We start from the raw sequence: 18,773 nt of genomic DNA on the forward strand, positions 1-18,773 counted from the left end.
TAGAAAATAGGTCAACTGTCAGTTCTTCTACGACTGTGTTTATAACGACACACAGGAACAGATTTTCTCTTTGCTTCCCCTCTGATAAGATATAAAGTAAACCATGCATATAAAGCACAGAAGTTACCCTCTAAAGAGCTTAAAGTATTAGCAAAACAGATTGTTTTTCCCAATGGCATGTTCCAACAAGCCAGGTACTTGCAAAATGTTAGTGTAAAGAACAGAAATTCACTTATATGTGCATTTGTAATGCCAAATACAAGCTTTTAAAATGTCTTGTAGATGACTCTTTATTAGTCAGAAGCACTCACTGGGACAGTAAAGCAATGCACCCTCTCTCAGAGCCAGATGGTTTAAGCTCCTCTTGGAAAATGAAAGGGAGTGAAGGGAAAGTCACAGTGGGCAGAGCTTGATAAAACATAAACAACCTCATAAAGAAGCATAAACCTCTTCGAAAAAGTAATTGGGGCAATGCAAAGAAGAAAATGTCAACCTGGTGTGATTTTTATGATGCAAAAAATAGGATTTTTTAATCATCATAATATTATAACATGCAATCAACTGGCAATGACCTGATATTTTGGAAGGTTAAGCATCTATTTGGACAACAGTTCACTCATCTGGTTTAAAATTTGATGATCTGTTTTGTTAAGAATTAAATAAATAGCTGAACTGATATAGGCCTAGTTAGAAATGTATCTAAATTAGTTAGCACCTGGCATATTCAAAATGGTTAAATCATCAGACCAAGTCCCTAGAGAAAGCGGACTCGTCTTTCCAAATCCAATTCAGATGCCAGCTCCTCTGGGAAGCTTTCCTCCCCTCCACAAACAAAACACTTTCAGCAATTCCATTGTGGCAATTAAACGCATGATACCTCTTATTTAATAATTATAACTTGCTTTCTCTATCTAGGTAGTACTTTCTTGTATAATCTCACTAACCATGCAGAATTTTATTTCTCAGAGTTTTTATTTTCTAATAGATTTCCCAGCCTTTCTGTAGCATGACCTCTATCCCATAGCTTATTTCTTCTACTTTGAATATTCTCCAGCTAATATTATGTTGAGCTTATTTTGCCAGTAGTTCATAACATGAAAGAGTCAATGTATTTAAATAACTGGTAAAAGTACACACACTCTTTCTTCCTTACATATGGTGACACTGCAGCAAGAGAGAGCAGGGGAGAGCAGCTGAAGGAGTCAGATGGGTAGACAGCACACACAGCATGGTGGCTGCAGTGTGGAGGGACTGAGTGACCAGAGGGCTACAGGAAAAGGGAGGTAGAGGACAGGCAGGTAGGTAGATCAACAGATAGAAAATAATAATTCACAATTCATTCATAATTCATAACTAAATCATGGATCAGCCTACACATAGTCTGGAAGAAATATTCTTCATACAGACCATGGCCAAACTGAGTAAATTATGTTTTCTAAAGGATAATTGTCAACTTTGCTAACTATAACTCCCACATCATTAATGTAAAAATGAAAACATGAGGAGATTTTAAAAGAATGAAACAAAAACTGCATAAAATAAGATCAGAGAAGTAACACCAAACATATTGCTCATGACAACAAGTGTCAGAGGGCTAATCTGAGAATAGGTCAAATTAGCTACTTACTCTTAAAGAACATTCAAATAGTAAAAACAAAATAACAGTGCCAGGTAAAAAATGAAACATTGATAATAGATGTAATAGACAATTACAAAGAATATTACCATATATATGAACATATTTTAAGCATAAATATACTGATGCTTTAATCAGATAAAATAACAAATGGGACAAAATAGTTATGAAAATATACAAACAGAGTGATCTAATTAAATGGATAGAGTGAAAGAGACAGAAGACAGTGAAGGAAATTTAACATTTTTTTTTTTTTTTAGGATTTCTTGCTTTGTTCAAACTCCAGTTCTTTATTTAATCCCTGCATGACTTGGGCGAGTTATTAAAATTCTTTTTGTCTAATTTGTCTTCTATCAGAGTTGAAAATAACTTCTACTTTATAATTATAAATATTTTAAGGAATAAATGTGATAACTCATAAAGTTAGTAAAATCATAGCACATATTGTTTAATAAATGCTAGCTAGTCATAACTATATATATATATATATAGAGAGAGAGAGAGAGAGAGACATAAATGTGTTTGTGTGTGTATATATATAGGCACTGTTAATGCCCAAGTCATTAACAATGTTTATCTCTTGATATGGGGATTTGGTTAAAGTTTTCAAAATTATTTGTGTAAATTTTGAGAAAAAGTTTAAAAAACAAAGATGTATTTTTTATTTCTAATTTTTGCCATATAGGGATTATGGAGGAAACGATTAAAAATGACATATGTATAGAAAATTATCGAGAAAGTCAATTAATTTTGTTCCATGTTAAAAAAAAAAAAAAAAAGATAAGATTAGGCAGACTTCTATAGAACTTTGTACCTTATATGAATTGTCATACTTTAAGCCCCAGTAAAATTTCCCACAGAACAGAAATCTTTTTTTTTTTTTTTTTTTTTTTTTTTTGCCTAGCACTTTGGATAGGAGTTCATAACGGATGTGTCTGGGACTTCACTGCTCTTTCCTGTTACATTTCAGAACTAATAATCCTTTGCATATATCTTAAGTTGAAAAGTCTGCAAAGGAAGCACACATTTTTTTTCCATTAACTTTTTCCTTAGAGTTTCTGAAGCTCTATATGTGTTCAGCCTGCTTGCCTCTTGCTTTCAGTTTTTCAGGCTAGCTGCCACTAGGACAAATGAAGTGCATTCTTTGGAAGCAGTAGAGACCAAATGTAGCTTTCATTGCCAAATACAGTAGAGCATTTTATATGGAGCTTGCAGTGAAAGTGATCTTGTTACTGCATGCATTGTAATTCTATCAATCAGCTGAAGTATATATGTGGTGTTTTAAGTATGATTTCAAGAGAAAATTGCAGCAATAATTAATGATGCTATTTTTAGCTCTAAATTTTGTATACAAAACAGTCATCATGAATTTGTATGTAGGTTAAAATACAGAATTAGGTTGTTATATATAGGGTGGTATATATAAGGAATTGTTGTCAAAAATATTTATGAAGATTTAAATAATAATATAAGCAAGAATAATAGATATTATACTGTTAAAAGAGCTGGATGGTAGATTTATACTCAACTACATTACTGATTGCATTAAACACAAATAAATCTAAGAGTTAAAGACCAAGATTGTTATACTAGAATTTTAAAAATTTATAACTGTCAATTTGCATACAAAACCCACTCCAAATACAAGGAATCAGTCATATATGTTGAAAATGAAGAGAAGGTAGAGACGTATGCCATAAACATTCTCTCCCAAAGTAGGCCTCAGGGCAACTCATTGCCATAATTGAAGAGAGATATTTCATAATGATTAATTACCAATTTAATAAGAGAAAGATATGCTAATCCTAAATGTTTGTATGTTTAAAACCATAACATAACTTTAACATACAAATCAAATATTACATACTCAAAGAAGAAATAGACACATTGCTACCATAATAACTGACAAGATGAGAAGAAAAAATTTGTAAGAATGTAGAAGATTTGAATGTTTTGAGCAACATGCCTTAACATGCTTTAACAACTTGACTTTATTGCTAAAAAAAAAATAGGAAAAATAGTACCTCCAGAACAAATACACACTTTTTTCAATGCACATGAAAAATTTAACAATGTTATGTTCTGGGCAAGAAAGCAAGCTTTAGTTAATTTAAAACCTTTAAAATCATAAAATGTATATTTCTGACCTCTACGGAAATTAATGGCCAAAAATAGCAAGCAAAATTTTCTAACTGTATGCAAAATTGTTTGTATATATGTTATACATATATACATATATACAAAATTATATGTATATACATATGTATACATGCATATATATGTATATATGTTATACATATATACATATATACAAAATTATATGTATATACATATGTATACATGCATATATATGTATATATGTATATATATGTGTGTATATATACACACATATATACACATACTCTTTGGCTGGCTGTAATGGCTCATGCCTGTAATCTCAAAACTTTGGGAGGCCAAGGCAAGATGATTGCTTGCATCCAGGAGTTCAAGATCAGCCTGTGCAACATAGTGAGATCTCATCTTTACAAATAATTAAAAATTAGCCAGGCTTGTCGGTGGATGCCTGTAGTCCCAGCTACCCAGGAGGCTGAGGCAGGAGGATGGCTTGAGTGTGGGAGGTTGAGGCTGCAGTGAGCTGTGATCACACTACTACACTCCAGCCTGGGCAACAGAGTGGGACATTGTCTCAAAAAACACAAAATGATAACAATAATTCATACATACATACACTTCTCAATAACCCTTATGTCAATTAGAGTGTCGCAGTTGATAGATGATATCTCAGCTGAATAAAAATGAAAATAAGACATATCAAAATTCATGCAAGTCATTTAGGCAGCCCTTAAAGAAATGAATAATTGTTTTAAGGGCATGTGTTACATAAAAGAAGATAAAAATCAATAATTCAGATTCCATCTAAAGAAGCTAATAAGGGAACAGCAAATTGAACTCTAAGAACAAAGAAACAAATAAAAATAGAAACTCAAGTAATAAATCAAAAACAATAAAATAAAATAAATAGAAAAGAGACAGATAATGGACAATATTCTAACAATAAAATAGTTTTGTTCTTTGAAAGCTGAATCATATTGAGAATCCCCTAGCAATTCCAAAAGGAATAAGAGAAAAAATTCAAATTAGCAATATCAGCAAAGATTAGAAAATCACTGCAAATACTAAAGGTGTTAAAAAGACAATAATACTATCTACAACTTTATACAAATTTTAGACAAACCTAAAAAATTACTTGAAGAACACAGTTTCCTACAATTGATAAGTGACGAATGACAAAATCTTAAATTGAATAAGTAACAGAAAAATATTCTCACAAAAAAGAATCCAGTCCTAGTGACTTCTTTGGTGAATTTTCACAAACATATAAGAAAGAAATAAGAAAAATCTTATGTAAATTCTGCCATAGAATAGAAATACTAAGGCAAGCCCAGAAATATGCACAAATATTATGTGTCAATTAAAAATAAAAGTAATAATAATAAAGAAATGATGAAGAAATATTTCCCAATTAATTTATAAGGACATATGAATTATAAAACCTGACAAGAACATCATAATACAGGAAAGTTATGGACTAGTATCTCTTATAATTTCGATGAAAAAATCTAAAAACGTATATACTGAATCAAGAAATATACAAAAAGTAAAATATATTATGATAGTATAGGGTTACACCCCAGAAATGCAAGATTACAAGATTGTTGCAACATATAAAAACTATAAACAAAAGAAAAACAGGCTGAGCACAGTGGCTCACATCTGTAATCCCAGCACTTTGGGAGGCAGAGAAGGGTGTATCACAAGGTCAGGAGATGGAGACCATCGTAGCTAACCCAGTGAAAACCCATCTCTATTAAAAGCAATGGCAACAAAAGCCAAAATTGACAAATGGGATCTAATTAAACTGAAGAGCTTCTGCACAGCAAAAGAAACTACCATCAGAGTGAACAGGCAACATACAGAATGGGAGAAAAATTTTGCAATCCACTCATCTGACAAAGGGCTAATATCCAGAATCTACAAAGAACTCAAACAAACTTACAAGAAAAAACAAACAACCCCACCAAAAAGTGGGCGAAGGATATGAACAGACACTTCTCAAAAGAAGACATCTATGCAGCCAACAGACACCCGAAAAAATGTTCATCATCACCGGCTATCAGAGAAATGCAAATCAAAACCACAATGAGATACCATCTCACACCAGTTAGAATGGCGATCATTAAAAAGTCAGGAAACAACAGGTGCTGGAGAGAATGTGGAGAAACAGCAACACTTTTACACTGTTGGTGGGACTGTAAACTAGTTCAACCATTGTGGAAGACAGTGTGGCAATTCCTCAAGGATCTAGAACTAGAAAGGATTATAAATCATGCTGCTATAAAGACACATGCACACGTATGTTTATTGCAGCACTACTCACAATAGCAAAAACTTGGAACCAACCCAAATGTCCATCAATGATAGACTGGATTAAGAAAATGTGGCACATATACACCATGGAATACTATGCAGCCATAAAAAATAATTTCGTGTCCTTTATAGGGACATGGATGAAGCTGGAAACCATCATTCTCAGCAAACTATGGCAAGGACAAAAAACCCAACACTGCATGTTCTCACTCATAGGTGGGAATTGAACAATGGGAACACTTGGACACAGGAAGGGGAACATCACACATCGGGGCCTGTCGTGGGGTGGGGGGAGGGGGGAGGGATAGCATTAGGAGTTATACCTAATGTAAATGACGAGTTAATGGGTGCAGCACGCCAACATGGCACATGTATACATATGTGACAAACCTGCACGTTGTGCACATGTACCCTATAACTTAAAGTATAAAAAAAAAAAAAAAATTAGCTGGGCATGGTGGCAGGCACCCATAGTCCCAGCTACTCGGGAGGCTGAGGCAGGAGAATCGCTTGAACCCGGGAGGCAGAAGTTGCAGTGAGCCAGCCAAGATCGCACCATTGCATTCCAGCTTGGGCCACAGAGCAAGACTGTCTCAAAAAATAAATAAATAAATAAAAAGAAAAGCAAAAGAAAAACAAACATATTTGACTCAATAAGTGCAGAAAAATATCATACGATAACATTTCTTAAGTAAAACACTTTAAAAACTCTCCACAAGCTATGAATACAAGAACACTCTCTAAATATGATAAATGTCATTTACACAGAAGTTTCTAGAGATAAAATTATACCAAATAGCAAAGTAGTGAATATGTTCCCCCTGAATAAGAAAAGATGTCCACTATCATCTATATCTATACATTGTCTTGGAGGTTCTAGCCAATTCAGTAAGGCAAGAAAACAGTATAAAATTAGAGTGTAAATAATGCAGATATTTTTTACAGATGATAATATTGTGTATCTAGAAAATCAAAAACAATACAAAACTTCAAACTAGTACACATAGTAAGTGATTTTGCAAGTTTGCTGAATACAGATTCAATATACTAAAATAAATTGTATTCCTATATGTTAGCAGCAAACAACTGAAAATGATGTATTTTAAAATACTATTTACAGTAGTATAAAAATGCAGCTACTTAGAAATAAATCTAATTGAGAATTTATAATACCTCTACACTGAAAACTACAAAACATCAGTTAGAGAAATAAAAAACCTAAATAAATGAACGCATGCATTTATGTTCACAGAATAAAAACTCAGGACTAAAATGCAATTTATACTCAGACTGATCTATTGATTCAGTACAACTCCCAAAAAAATCTCAGCAGGTATATTTTTGTAAACTGATGACCTGATTCTCAAATACATATGAAAATGCAATGACCTACTGTAGGTAAAGCAATATCAAAGAAGATAAAAAGCCTAAAGACCTTATCTCCCGTATATCACCACTTACTGTAAAGCTTAAGTAGTTTTTTGATATTGATGCAAAAAAAAAAAAAAGAGAAGAGGTCAAAAGAATAGAATAAAGAATTCAGAAATAAACTCACAAGTGTTTGATGACCTGATTTAAGACAACAACTTTGCTGCATTTCAGTGAGAGGATAGCCTTTTCAATAAATGGTGCTGGGTCAATTGAATACCTATATGAAAGGAAAACAATTACCTTAATTTTAAGCATGCAAATAATTAATTTGAGATAAACCACATACCTGAAACAATCAAGCTTGAAAAAAAAATTGGAAAATGCTTCCAGGAATTCGGAGAGGCTATGATTTTTAACAGAATACAAAACAATTGTAAAAGCTATAAATTGCACAGAATTAAAAATCAGTCTTTTGTTCATGAAATAAGAAAGAACGAAAGAAAATCTATAAGCCATAGACTGAAAGAAGATGTGCATAATGCATACCTGACAAAAGAACTCACAGCTAGGCTACACAAAGGAATCCTACAAATGGTTTTTTAGTTACACATAACCAAATTAAAGAAACAACAACAACAGGAAACGACTGGAATAGACACTTCACAAAGTGAATTTCAAAATGTTGAATAAATGCAAAGATGCTCACTGTCACTAGTTCTTAGAGAAATGCAAATTAAACACAGTGAAATACCATGACCCACCAACTAGAATAACTAGATATAAAAACACTTACCATAGCAAGTGCCGGTGTGGATATAGAGCTACTTGTACTCTCTTACACTGTTGTTGGAAGATTCTGGTTGGAAACTATCTTGTAGTACACAGTATAGCTAAACATAAGTATATCCTATCACCTTGCAACTCAACTTCTTGGTGTGTAATGAGGTTTATGTCCACCAAAAGACATGTTCATAGAATCTTTATTTTTTATAGTGCCGAACTGGAAACAATCCAAACATCCATCAATTGTAGAATGAGTATATAAATTATAGCATGTTCATTCAATAAAATTCCATAAACAAAGTTTTAAAAGTTGAAACCTGTAGCAGCTCTCTGCTTAAGTACTACAGATTGCATATCCCTTATCTGAAATGCTTAGCACCAGAAGTGTTTCAAAATTTTTATTTTTTTCAGATTTTAGAATATTTACATTATACTTACTGGTTGAGCATCCCAAATCTGAACATCTAAAACCTGAAATGCTCCAAAGAGCATTTCCTTTGAACAAGTTTGAGGAAATACTCATTAGAGCATTTCAGATTTTTGATTTTTAGGTTTGGGATGCTCAACCTGTATATCAATATACCTGTATCTCTATCTATGTATCCATTTATCTCTCTACTATATTTATCTATATGTGTATACAGATGTTCCTCAATTTATAAGAAGTTTAGGTCCTGATCAGCTCCATTGTAAGTTGAAAATATCCTAAGTCAAAAATGCGTATAATACTCCTAACCTACCAAACATCATAACTTAGCTTAGCCTACCTTAAAGGTGCTCAGAACACTTACATTAGCCTGCAGTTGAAAAAACCATCTAACACAATGCCTATTTTATAATCAAGTGTTGATTTCATTGTGTACTGGATCTCAATGGCCCAGGAAAAGATCAAAATTTAGAATTTGGAGTACAGCAAAATTACAATGGTTGCACCATCATAAAGTTGAAAAGGTCTAAGTTTAACCATTGTAAATAAGGCACCTTCTGTATGTAAGTATACAGATGTGTGTGTATAAATGTCTATATATCTATATGTGCTTATTTATTTGAGATTATTATTTTTAAAATGAGCTTCTAAAAATATTAAGGAGAGAATATCCCTTTAGATAATATACTAGTCTTATAACGTGAAAGAGCACTGGATTTAGGATTTCAAACTATTACAAACTATTTGTGGTTAATTTGGAAATTCACTACCCAATCACCGACAGTTGCTTTGAAAAAAATTAACTGACATTTGACAGAAACTTGATGTTGAGACCAAGAAAATAAAGCCTTGCCGAATTACGCATTTGTTTCCGTCTCTTGATCTTCATTATTGATATTAATTAATGAATAAACTCTTGTCAGAAAATAAAAATTAATTATTAGATCTAAATAATCTCTTTTCCCATGGAGAGTAACAGTTTTAGAGAAGAGATTTAGTACAAATACAAACTTTTTACGGTATTTCTCCCAGTGAAAATATTCCAAAGCTACTAGTAATTAACGCATACGCCATAGGAAAACTGAAGGTTAAAACCTAATTAAAATGTTTGTGCCAAACATAACTATCTCTCATAGAGCATTTCTGCGTAATGCAGATACTTCCTTGATTTGTTTTCTTTATGATCAAGAGGATGTGTAATTAAAGTGAAAAAACACTGTGGTCTTCCTCACTAATTTTAATGATTGTTCCCAAGTGAGCAGGCTAAATGAGTGACACTATTTGTAGACAGGGTAAATAGATTATGGATTTGCAATCATGTAACTGGCAGTACTATTTGGGAGGTATAGCCAAATCTTCATTTATTTGTGATAAGTCAGAGAACACAAAGATTCTTTGATAAAATTATCTTAATTCTTATCTCCTAACCTCTCATTTGACAAACAAGGAAATGAATCCAGAAATGTGAAACATATTTCATAAGATACCCTATTTTCCAGTGTGGTGGATTACAGAGACCCAAAATTGTGAGTCTTTTCAAGTAGTAATGGTAGACAACAGAAGACCCACCTCTCTCTCTCTCGCAAGCACACCCCAGAACCAGTCAGCTATCCCTTCTGAAGGAATTCTAAAAAGCCACTTACTAAAAATACAAAGAATTTTAGTTAGGGGGAAAAGATCTTTAATAATTTTATTACACTATTGGTCTTGCTGGCTATGTTGCTAATCAAGGTAGCTCTATCTCTTCAGGTTGAAATTTTAAACAAGGTTGTAGAGGAATTGTTTCTGAATTGCAATTCACAGGCAATTTCTCCATTCTACAAATGTTGCAATTGTGCCACTGCCTTGGTTAGAATAGGATGCACAAAGAAGAGAAGAGCCCTGTAAGAACAAGAACTCTAAGAGCAACTTTGCAGCAATAGAGATGCAGGATTACCTAATCCATGCTTGTATCTAACCATGGATACCTTACCTACGGGGGCTGTCTTACATGCAAAGACCATGGGAATTTCTACCCACGAATCAAGTAAATGATAAAGTTAGAGGTGGGATACTGTTATGAAGACACACTTTGTTGTACTTATATTTATTTATATAATCTACTGAATGACTGCTTTATGTAACATCAGGAATAAGTACATGTATATTTGTAATCCTTAAACGCTGAAATAATTTGTAGAGGTCACAAAGAATCATAAAAGGAGATGATCAATGTGTTCACTTTGCAGATTTCACTGGAATCAACTTTAAAGTTCCTTCACCTTATTTATAAAATGAAAATACTTGAGTTTTCTTGCAGTTCAGTAATTTTCATTAGGGAATATAAATATCTGTATGCCATCACATTCTCTTTCTGCAGGCAAATGAATACAAGAAGCCTAATTAACGCTAAATGACGAGTTAATGGGTGCAGCACACCAGCATGGCACATGTATGCATATGTAACTAACCTGCACATTGTGCACATGTACCCTAAAACTTAAAGTATAATAATAATAAAATAAAATTTAAAAAAAAAACTTGCTTGGTACCTTTTTGTTGTGTGAGAAAGTGACACCCACTTAATGAAACTCTTTTTCTGTATATCCTGCAGTTAGCTAAGCCTTAAGTAAGTTCTCTTCTTAAATATTAAAAACAACCCCATGAGGACATTATTACTACAGTTATTATCCCAAGTTATAACTTATGAGGACTCGATGACTTCTGTTATTATCCCCAGTTTGCAAATGAGGAATAGGTATTCTAAGTACCCAAGGGCCAGGCAACCAGTGGGAGTCTGAACTGAAATTCCCACCCACCATATCTGACTGCAAGGCCCAAGGTGTTCATCACTTTTTGACATTGTGATACCACAGAAAACTTAAGAGCAAAACAAATGCAGGTTTTACAAAATACTGCTGTGTTGTGCATCAACTGAGCTAGGATTGCAATGCTTGAGCTCCACCATTCAATATTATGTTGTCCCTACAGGAACATGAATTCCAATGACCACCTTCATCTCAGTGACTGCACTTGCTGTGCCTTTAGGATGGTCCAAGTCCCTTCTGATGAATATATCTTCCTTCATATTTATTAATACGGTCATTCTTGTGTGGCTAAGCTGAGGGGCTAGTCTGTCTGTTTAAGTTAATCATGAATATCTCTCTCCTTTAATCCATGTGGTTCGTTTTTTGTTTTAGATCTCCAAGTTCAAGCTTTTTTCTAAACTCTAACTGGCCCCTTGATGTAGCTACTGCATACCTGCTAGAGGATTTACTGTACTTCAGTGAACATGATAGCAGAGGTAGACACCCCATGCAGGGGAATACAATGCTCGGCATCATTTTATTGTACTGGGCTTCCTTCCAATTCATTGACTAATTAATAACACTATTAAGCTTTATTTTCAGATTTATCTTGAACGTTATGATTTTACGAATATGGTCTATGTTATATAAAAGCTAATATTTGTATCATCTTACTTATATCATAAGGCACACTCACATGTATGTTCTCATTTATTCTCTCAACAATTTTTTGAGGGTGGTACCACCACTTCAGTTTTACAGGTGGTGAATGGAGCCTCAGGCAATACCTGAGAGATGATGTGCTGCCTTGTTTAAGACCTGTCTTCCCCAGCCTTCCCAACTTCAGTCTCCTCTTTTATGCAGTGGGAATAATATTGTCAGATGGAGTTGTTGACAGCCCTTAGTAAAATATGTCTATAGCATGCCCAGCACATTGCATTCAAACAGAACCTGCACATAGTATATGCAAAATAGATATTAACTGTTATTATTGTGATCAAATTAAATCTATTATCCTAATGAACAACAAGGAAAGACGAAAACTCAGGTTTTTCGGCTCCAAACCTAAAATGCACTATGCTATGCTCGTGAAGCCCTTTAAAAATGAAACATTCTGCTATTTCAAACATAAATTTTAGAGACAATAGGAAATGGTAATTTGAAAGGTACATACTTTTAGTTTCTGATATAATTAACGAGTGTTGTGATGCATCATTCAATCTGAATTATTCCACAATGAGAACATCCGGAGTCCCTGTGACTGTTTTCATTAACTTTGTTAATGACCCTGCCCTTAAATTTCTACAGAGAATGTGGTCTTGATGAGCAGTGATTCTATCATGGCCTAATAAAAATAATCTTAGATGAAGTTGATAGATGTTAAGGTTATACAATGATTCTCTATATAATCTACCTTTTGTTTTGTTAACTGCAAGTATTTTGGGGAATAGATCATTCTCAGCAACACAATCTATTAGTATCTGTCTGGGCTTCCTTCACATTACAATGAGTCCAATGTGATGGATGCTTTGTATAAGGTGATTTTAAGCCAGTTGTTGTAAATTCATGTATAGCTGCTATCTTTATGAATATCTAGTGAAAAATATTTACATTCCATAATGTCCACACATGGAATGGTATTTACGGTTCTTTCCTTTGATGTTTCCCTAAGCATTATTTGGAAAATACTAAGATTTCATTCGCTTGAAAAATGATCTTTGCTTACAGCAATTTGTAGAGAAAAAAGTTTCTTCTTTTCTGCAAATGCTATGGATAATATATTTGATATTCTTTAAGAACAAAGCATTCAAAATATGGCATACTAAATAAGGGCTGGTAAGCAGTTGAAAGATATTTTTAAAAACTCATTGGAAGCCCACAGCATTCAAAATCAGACTAAATTAGATTGGATTTATCATTCAGAAAATGGAAGTAATTCCAGCACATTGCATTATTCAATACTTTATACCCGGTACTGTTATTATTGAACATATCAACTGCCATGAAATTCATGGTGTGTGTACATCTATCTATATATATATAGATAGATGTACACACACATGTGAAATTTTTTTAAATAACCGTTTATCAGCTGTTTTAACCAGGCTAGGAAAATAATACATTTGGGAATATTTCTCCTATAGCTCACAAGATTTTCATTTTCGTTGCAGAGATTTTTTTTAAGAGGAACTATTGAAAATTTAATGTAGCAAGTATGACTAATCAAACAGATAGCTTTTCTCCTTTTGGAAGAAGTGTGTTATTCATATTTCAGAAATGGGAAGCTAGCTATTGCATTTCTAAGGATGCTCTTTTCCTAAATCCAAAGTCTGAAGGTGTCCCTGAAGTTGAACTGACAAGAAATTCTCCATAGTCAATTCATCTGTCAAATAAAATTCAGGAAGGCAGGGATGAGCAGACAGGGAAGGCTGAGGGAGCAGCAGTGGGCTAGGACAATGCTGTTGTCCCGGGACAGAGACGCAGGCACCCTTGGCCACACAGGAGCAGTGTCAGTTACGGGATGCCCATGGAGCTGCCTGGGACAAATGGCATTATACTGCCCTAACCAGGGCTTCTACCCAACCTACACAATCCCAAGGCTGAGCAAGAGAATCTCATCTTGGCTTCACAGCATAAAACAGGTAAAGAGAGCCAAAACTGGCAGTGACACCATTCAACATCAAGGGAAAAGCTGAGAAACATCCACACAATGAGGTGGGGTCATTTCTTTGGCTCCTCACCCGACCTTTATTGTCAGCATCTTCACTCCCTCTGAAAGAAGAGAAATGGGACTTTTCACTGAAAGCCACGCCTACCTTGATTTAAAAAAATGACATTTCTTATAAACGGCATTGAGCAATGTATGTGGCTTATATATCATAAGGAATTCTGAGAATGGAAAAGGGAACCCTGGGGATCCCCTTAGCCCTCATGTCCTCATATGCACTTTATGTTTTCAATGGGGCCTGAGCACTGAGACATTCACTGAGAAAAAGAAAAGAGGAAACAACCAACAAACAGAAACGATTTTCAGTTGACAATGCTGTATTTTCAAGGAATTGCGAAGTACTCTAAGTTACTGAAAGACCAGTGCTACTATCTAATGTCCATAGGAGATTTAAAATAAAGGACAATATAACTTTAATTTATAGAATTCAACTTTATTTATTGTTGTTGTTGTTGTTTCATAGTTTCAGGTTTTCTATGAGGTGTTTAGGCGAGGGTATATGAAAATATCTTTCAGATTGTTCTGATTTTAATGCTCCCATTTGTTGGGACTGAGAACTTTCTTGGTCTTTGTCTAAATGTACAGCTGGCTCCTGGAGGTAACTCTGATATTTGTCTCTGATCCCTCCTTGCAGGTTGTCCTGGGAAGCCCCACTCGGGCCCCAGGCTTTGAGGTTTCCCTGTGCTTTCTCACGGTTGCTTCCATCTGTGTCCTGCAGACTGACCAGTTCCTACAGATGCTGAGGTTTCTCTGGCATAAAAACCTTCTGTTTAGTGCAAATACCTACATATAGTACTGGATGCTGATTCTCTCCTGCTAGGAATTCTGCTTTCATCTCTGACCATGGACAGCAGCTCACTTCTTGCCACAAGATCAGTGAGCTGAATTTTTCTGATTCCTTTTCATCCAAGATAATACAACAGCTTCCTTATTCTAAGATCTAGGCCAGGATCACAATTTCTAGTGCCCAGGAAGGGACCTATATCCCCATCTGTCCTACTAATCACATAATGTGTGCGTGTCTGTGTATATGTATGTACACAGGCACACATGAATGCGTGTGTGTGTGTGCGTGTGTAGAGGATCTTCAACCAATTAGAGCAATTTGGCTTCAGCTACACAACTGCTATGCATCCCCCATATTTTTCAATCATCTGGAAATTCCCCTTCTTGCTTTCAACATTAGTTATGACCTATTTGTCTAAATGTTATAGAATAGGACATATATACTCTGATGGGTTATATTCCTCTGTCTTTTCAGCATAAATGACCAGAACCCTACTAAGCATGTTTACATCTATTTAATGTGAGAATGAGTCATAATTCTCTACTTAGGACCTGTCCTCTGCTTTTCAGTTAGGGCCATGGTAGCTTCACACATGAGTTAGGAAGCCTAAGGTGCTATCTTTTTTCTTGTTGTTCATTTTATGACAAACTATAGCTAAAAATGATTTATTTCTTAAAAATTTGCCTGGAAAACTATGAGCTTGACACAATTTTCTAGGAAAAATATCTTTGGCTAATGTGTCTATTTTTCTCTAATAGTCTATTCAAATTGCGTCTTTGGAGTCAAGTTATACAATGATTCATTTTGCTCAGATTTCTAAAACTTTTGGCATAATGGTGTACATATTTCATTGCAATTTTTCAAATATCCCCTGTAATTGCTGTTTTCTCATTTCTAATTTTTCCATAAATAATTTATTTTTCTTTCTGTGCAACAACTCTTTTATTTTAAAATGTATATATTTTTCTTTTGATTATGCTTTTCTTTAAAATTTGATAACCAACTTTAATGTAAGTATTAAAAGTAAAAACTAAATAACATCAAATGAAAGTATGTACATAATAATGTAAATGCCTTCTCTGTAATACAGCAAGCCTGTACTTTTATATTATTACATGTATACTTTTAATACAAATGTATAAAATATAAAAAGCTTTTCATATAAATGTACCAAATATAAAGAAACATAAAAACCAAATATATAGGAGTATATGTATATCTCTTAATTTGTCTATTCTTGAAAAGATATGATAAAGCTACTCCTTATGGCCAAATTATCAATCTCTCAATTCATTTCTAGTTGTTTCCATGTATGATTTGAAGCTCTCATTTGAAATCATTAAAGATCCTGAATATTACATCATCTTGAGGAATCAAACATTTTTTCAATATGAATATATTTCTTTTTGCCTTTTCACTTTAAGCTTGGATTGTGTTTTCTCTACATTAATTTAGCTACATTTACTCCTGCTATTAGCATTTGACATTATATATCTCTTCCATTCCTCCACTTTTAAACTGTTTGTGTGGTTTATAGTATGTCTCTAAAACACAGAAAGCAGCTAGATATTTATTTTTATCAAAATCCGTGATTATCTTGGCTGGGCACAGTGGCTCATGCCTGTAATCCCAGCACTTTGGGAGGCCGAGGCAGAAGGATCGAGGTCAGGAGATTGAGACAATCCTGGCCAACATGGTGAAACCCAGTCTCTACTAAAAATACAAAAATTAGCTGGGCGTGGTGGTGGGCACCTATAGTCCCAGCTACTCAGGAAGCTAAGACAGAAGAATTGCTTGAACCCAGGAGGCAGAGGTTGCAGTGAGCCAAGATCGCACCACTGCACTCCAGCCTGGGAAAGAAGAGTGAGACTCCATCTCAAAAAAAAAAAAAAAAAAAAAAAAAAATCAGTGATTATCTTTTAAAAGGAAGGGTTAATCTATCACATACTTGTGTTAGCTTATCTTACTTGATGTTTTACTTTATGTGTTACGTTTTATATGTTTTATTTAATATCCATTTCCTCCTTTTTTCCTGCCTTTTTGAGTGTCTTGACAATTATTGACCTTTCTCCCCCAATTTTTTTCTGGAAGTATGAACATTTTTCACTTTGGTTAGTGTTTATTCTTAAATATTAACACATATCTTTACATATACTTCATATTTCTACACAGAATTAGTGTTTGCATTTTTTAAATAGATAGCCCTATCAGGTTGTACTCCCTGTCACCATTCTCCACCATACTCGCCCACGAGCTACATCACACATACTTGTATTCCAAATACCTATCTGCCATTCACATATTAGTATGTACCAATCAAGCACAAGTTCTACACAGCAGCAGAGATACATGTGTATATTTAGTGCACATTTTCACTCTAAATTTCACATCTTGAAGTTTTAAATGTTCCTTCCTTTCTTTGTGTCTTTTGCCCGTTTTCTGTGTTTCTTCCTTCTGGAATTCCTAACAAATGCTGTACTTTCTGAATATACTACCTATGTCGTATATATTCTAAGTCACACTGCACCTTTGCTCTTTATTAAATAATCAGCTTAATCACCACACAATTCCTAGTTGTCTTTACTCCTGCATCTATTAAGCTAATCAGCTCATCTACTGAGGTTTTTTAAATCAAATGATTAAATTTATAATGTGCAAATTTTATTTTTGATTTATGCTCAATTTATTTAAATATATAACATGAATTTCTTAAAAGCATAAATGTTAATCATATCAGTCTTCTGATTCCTTCATCAAATCTGTTTCTTCAGGTGTTAGTTCTCTCTATTGACTTGTTTTCATTTCTCATGGTATACACTTTCCTCAAATACTGAGTGATCTATATGGTTGTCTGCTCAACTTTATATTTAAGGATCACCGTTCCACTTCCTCCTATGTTAGTTTATCCTCTTTCCAGTATTTGCAATTAGGCAGTGAAGAGACTGAAGCTGACTTCTTCTCTGGCATGACAGGTTTTTCTGCTCCCTGTAAGATGTGAGTCCCTGCTGGCCTTTGTTGTCCCTGTACACGTTGTTCTATTTGCACACAAAAGCCACTCTTTAGCATCAGTGGCTGACGAGGCTAATAGACCTCTGTACTGGAAACTGATTTTCTTTCCTCAAAAAATATCTCAAAGCTCCCTTCGGTATCTTTTAACTCTGAGCTTGTGGCTCCCTGGCATCACTCCAGTAGTTGGGGTGGGATTATTTTTTCTACATCTATTTTTGTCTATAAATACGTTTTTGTTGTTGCCGTTTTCTCCTGAAGTCTGATACCCTCTCCTTTCTGCCTTAGGATACTGAGGCAGGAGAATAAGGTCTGGAGGCAGGCAACCTAAGGCTGATTCACGCTGACTCTCTAGAGCTAAATCAAAAGGAAAACTCCAACTTTCCACATCTAAGTAACAAAAGGACCAGAGACTACTCCCTTTGCAAACCCCCTCCCCATCTGGAAAATTGAACGTACCTCTGATTGGTTGCAGAAAGCAGAAGGTACCTCTGATTGGTTGCTTTTTGCGTAAGAGTGTAAATTTGTAACTTCACTTCAGCCTCTGATTGGTTGCTTTCCACAACCAATCAGACTAATTGTGAGACCACAACTTCATTTGCATGAGGTGTACACCAAGTGGCCAATGGGAAATCTCTAGAGGGTATTTAAGCCCCAGAAAATTCTCTAACGGAGGCTTTGAGCCTTGCTCAGCTGGCTCCCACCCTGTGGAGTGTACTTTCGTTTTCAATAAATCTCTGCTTTTGTTGCTTCTTGTCTCCTTGCTTTGATTGTGCATTTTGTCCAGTTCTTTGTTCAAAATACTAAGAACCTGTACATCC

The sequence above is a fragment of the Pongo pygmaeus genome, chromosome 6 (genome assembly GCF_028885625.2).
Source record: "Pongo pygmaeus isolate AG05252 chromosome 6, NHGRI_mPonPyg2-v2.0_pri, whole genome shotgun sequence".
Classification (NCBI taxonomy): Eukaryota; Metazoa; Chordata; class Mammalia; order Primates; family Hominidae; genus Pongo; species Pongo pygmaeus.